Source organism: Pistacia vera, unplaced genomic scaffold (assembly GCF_008641045.1).
Source record: "Pistacia vera cultivar Batoury unplaced genomic scaffold, PisVer_v2 Contig1062, whole genome shotgun sequence".
Taxonomy (NCBI): Eukaryota; Viridiplantae; Streptophyta; class Magnoliopsida; order Sapindales; family Anacardiaceae; genus Pistacia; species Pistacia vera.
Genome location: NW_022195096.1, coordinates 101402 through 106417, shown reverse-complemented (window position 1 = coordinate 106417; position 5016 = coordinate 101402). Strand labels below are relative to the sequence as shown.

The window sequence follows — 5016 nt, the reverse complement described above, 5'->3', positions numbered from 1 at the left end:
CAACACATCTTCAACTATACCCCATGGATGTTTTATGGACCTATCTGCAAGTTGCAACGACATGGTTGTTGGCTTCACTTCACCAATTCCCAATCTCCTGAAAACAGAAAAAGACATTAAATTGATGCTAACACCTAAATCACATAAAACTCGATCAAAAGTAATATCTCCTCTAATGCAAGGAATAGTAAAACTCCCTAGATCTTTGAGTTTCGGGGGTAGCTTCTTTTAGAGAATGGCACTGCACTCCTCCGTCAGCATCACTGTTTCCTCATCCTTTAACTTCCTTTTGTTTGATAAAATCTCCTTAAGAAATTTTGCGTAGCTCGGCATCTGTTGCAATGCATCTGCAAAAGGAATGCTGATATGCAATTTTCTAAATATTTCAATGAATTTGGAAAACTGCTTATCTTGATTCTTTTTCTTCAGTCTTTGAGGAAATGGCACAGGTGGAGTGTGATGTGCCAATTTTGGTGGTATCTGGGGAAATGGCAATTTCTCTTTCCTTTGTCTTTGCCTCACTTCCCGTTTCTGTTCTTCTTCCCTAGAAATAGATGGTTTCTCTTCAGCAACTATCTCTTCATCTACTTCGTCATTAGATTCTTCCTTTTCCTTTGGTGGCTTTTCTTCTTCTCTTGATTTTTCAACCTCTTCCAAAACTGTCCCACTCCTCAAAATTATTGCATTTGCTTGCTCACGTGGGTTAGTAACTGTGTTGCTTGGTAAAGACCCCTGTGGTCTCTCATTTAGCTTTTCAGCTAACTGCCCCATATGTACCTCCAAGTTTCGAATGGACGCCCCTTGATTTCTGGAATTAGTTCTCGTCTCATTCATAAAACCTGTGGTCTCTTGCATAAATTTCCCAAACATGTCCTCCAGTTGTCACTCTTGGGTCTCCTTGTTGGTTGTTAACCCCTGTTTGGTTGTTTGGCAATGCCCTTTGATTCTATTGATTGTTTTGTTGATTATGTTGGTTTTGATTGCCCCAAGACAGGTTCAGGTGATTCCTTCAACTAGGATTATATGTGTTGGAGTACGGATTGTTCGATTGCCTTTGATTTCCAGCTAAGTAGTTAACCTACTCCGATGATGATGATGTTGAGGAAAACGTGTTCCCTATTGACAATCACTGCTCACATGATTACCTGCACAAAAATCACAAGTTAGTTAAGGAGCTTGAATGGAATTTACCTGCATACTTCCCAACTATTTCTGAAGTGCTATTAGTTGGGCTGAAATGGTTGTATACGCATCAACTTCATGAAGACCCATAGATTTCTTTGGTTGCACCCTCTCATTAGGTCTTTGATAATTGTTGCTTGCCAGAACCTCAAGCAACTCGTGAGCTTCTTCTGGAGTCTTATTCTATAGTGCTCCTCCAAAGACTGCATCCACCATAGTTTGCACATTCACCGTTAATCCATTATAAAATGTTTGGACTTGCATCCAAATAGGCAACCCATGATGTGGACACCTTCTCAATAATTCTTTGTATCTCTCCCAAGCCTCATACAATGATTCTGACTCTTCCTGAATGAATGATTTGATATCATTTCTCATCTTTGTCTACTTTGTTTGAGTAAAGAATTGGGTCAGGAACTTCAGTGCTAAATCATTCCATGTGGTGATTGTTCTTGATGGTAGTGCCAGTAACCATCCCTTAGCTTTATCCTTCAATGAAAATGGGAATAGTCTCAATCTGATTGCATCATCTGACACTTCGTTTGACTTGAACGTATCACAAATCTTCAAAAAATTTGCAATGTATAGATTTGGATCTTCCTTCAAATCACCCCTGAACTGAACTGACTGCTGGATCATCTGGATGATTGCCGGCTTTATCTCGAAGTTGTTGGCTTGTACCACTGGTCTAGTAATACTTGACCCATTGCCTTCAACTGTGGGAACTGAGAATTCCCTCGGTGTTCTATTCTCTGCCATCCCTATAACTATGACTTCTGGTTCAGCTCTGGCTTCTCGTTCTCTTCCCTCTCTATTTAGTCTTCTGGTGGTTCTTTCAATCTCGGGATCAGCAAGAACCATTGGCTGACATCTTGCTTTTCACATAAACTACACAGAAAAATAGAGAGAGTGAGATCACAAACTAACCTAAAAAAATAACAAAAATTACACAAACAACAATTAAGCAAAAATAAAACTCCAATCTAGCTAACACAAGAAAAAATTAATGTTAACACAAAACTCAATCCTCGGCAACGGCGCCAAAAACTTGATGCATTGTTACTATAACATGCAAAAATAGCAAATGCACTAGTCGCACAAAGTAATAAAGTGATGAGTGAGTATCATTCCCACGAGGATTGGTTGCTAAGCACCAAGTTTTCTACTGTTTTCAAGTTGGAGCAATCGAAATTGTTTGGATTAATGGGAGAAAATTAAACTTAAAACTAAAACAGAAAATTCTAAATATTCAAAACTAAATTATGAAAGCGAGATTAAAACAAGGTAATACCAATTTAAAACAACGGGTAGGGTTTTGATTTCATTCGGACTCTATGGATTAAACCTACAGATTATGCTATTTCCATATTCACATGCATTGATTGTAAATCAAATTCTCTAAATTGTAAACATACCTTCTTAGGCTATGTTTTCCTACTTTTCCCTATTAAACTTCCGCACCCAACAAATTGAAGATTAATAATTCTAAGCTCATTAAGCACCTAGAATCCTAGATTGATTTCATTGATTCTTAAATCTATCTCTAGCATTTAATACTACAATGGTGATTACCCAAGAAGCTTAACATGACTCATTTCTCAATCTCATCATGTTCATCAATTAAAAACAATAATTCCAGAATAATCACACAATCTTTGCACTATCATATGAAAATAATAAAAATCAATTGCTCAATCCCAAATCTTCTCACTTTTCAACACAAATTCGTCAAATCTAAAACTAAGAAGATAAAAAAGCTGCTCTAGACTAAGTAAAACACGACTCTACCTCAAAATGGTAAAGTTTTGCTTTTATACCTCCCCCAAAACCTAAAACTTTGCCTAAAAATGAAACTGTGCATTTTACAAAATCTGGGATTTGCAGACTTCGCCGCAGCGAAGAAGAAATCTCGCCGCGGCGACGAAGTGAAATGGATTCTCGTGCGTGACTCATTTTGCCATGGCGAACCTGTATGAAGAATTCTGAAATTATAGAATTATCCTTCGCTTGCTTCTTTGCTTGAATCTTCGATCTTCGGTGCTCTCCCATGGGAACAAGCTTCATAGTGCTTTACTCTGCTTTAGAACTCTCCCAAATTCTGAGATCCGCTTACTTCTGAGTCCAGAAACTCCAATTCGCTCATTATTTGCTCAAAATGTCCATTTTAGCCTAAAACATGAAATGTAAAGAATTAAGTAACAATTCAGGCATAAAAGAACTAAAAAGTATCTAAAATCCAGCCTAAAAGCCTAATAAAAACAGTATAATTCTCGGATTATCATTTGGCTCACTGTCCGTTTTCCCCAAATTCTTCATATATATTATACCATATTAAATCTCTATTAGCTTTCTAAGAATTAATTGAGCGAATATATTACTTTATTTAAATACATAGCTTAACAAGTTAAAATTCAACTGTATATGTTACAAATCTTAAAATTTAAATAAAAAATCTCATTGCCAAATTTCTTACAAACATATTTACAAACACATGGCGTAGATACAAACAACTCAGCAAAACCCAAATAAAACTTAAAACTATCAAAAGCCCACAAAAGAAAACGCAAGTCAAGAGTGAAAGGAGCTCACTAGAAGTATTCTTGTTAGAAAGACAGCAAGTCATGAAATAGGGATTCCATTCAGTAGAATGAAATATACCGGGAAAGTGAAGTGAATTTCGAACTGGTGCATGGCATTGAAGCAAATGGCTATGAAATCGAAGGAGTTTTGGTCAATTATTAATCAATTTCATAGACATAGTAGTAGTTGTTAACCTGTTATTGTTAGTGAACGATCCAATTACACAATAGAAAACAAAAATATTTACGACATGGATCGTTCTATAGAAACAAGATCAGGGTTCAAATTTATAGTTTATACAAAAATAAGAATCTGCAGATTTTAGTTTAGAGTTTAAGAAATCATATGCACGTTTGGAGGCTCCTCCAACTTGTCTCTGAACGTATTTCGCTACCGACCCAACTGTAGGATCGAATCGGTATAGTCCACACGAAGATAACCTTAAGGAACTAAAGAGGGATTTGCTAGATCCTCTTTAGCCTTTAAGAACCAAGAAGAAAATTCAAGTGTATTTGATTTTTAGCAAAAAGAAAAACTGGCGTGGAGACTGTTTCAAGGGGTTGGACTGTTTTCTTTTTCAATGAATGAAAATGAATTCAATTCAAATTTCTCTCCACAAAGTGTGCACTTATATAGTGAACACTATACCCTATTCCATCATGGAATGGGCTTGGGCTCCAACCCAAACACCCCTTGTATCTAAACATCCCCTTTAAGATATTTTAATTTTAATTTATCATTATCTCAATTAAATTCAATTAATATATATTTACAATATATATATATATTAACATTTAACAATAATATATAGATATATATTAACATTTAACAATAATGATAATTTATTTTAATATATGCGAACACATATTTAAACGTAATCTCACTTATTTAATTTTAATATCAAATTACATAAAGGCTATGATCTCAGCAAATTTAATTGCACTGTGAAATTACCAAAATACCCTTTCACCTAAAAAGAAGAAAATGCCCTTCTTCTAAACTGGTACTTAAATTATCTTCTATGTGTGTGACCCATAGGCTTCTCATCATACCGGTAGTGTGTAGTATCGTGATTAACACCAATTAATCGTCTCACTACACACATACCAAGATTGGCTCCTAGCAAGGCATCATGGCCACCCGATAGATTCAGATTTGGCGAAGCAGCTACATGTCAACGATATGGTTACCGTACAATCTGATCCTTTCATCATCCGTTATCTTGACGAGACTGGGGCATAGAAATAGTGTCCA

General features: G+C 35.9%; 1 non-coding gene across 1 annotated transcript; it reads left to right on the top strand.

Annotated features, from left to right (window-relative positions):
• The first annotated feature begins 1456 nt into the window (after window positions 1–1456).
• LOC116131048 lies at window positions 1457–1563 on the top strand. The gene has a single exon (XR_004128196.1). It is a non-coding gene; the product is annotated as a small nucleolar RNA R71 (small nucleolar RNA).
• The last annotated feature ends 3453 nt before the right edge of the window (window positions 1564–5016 follow it).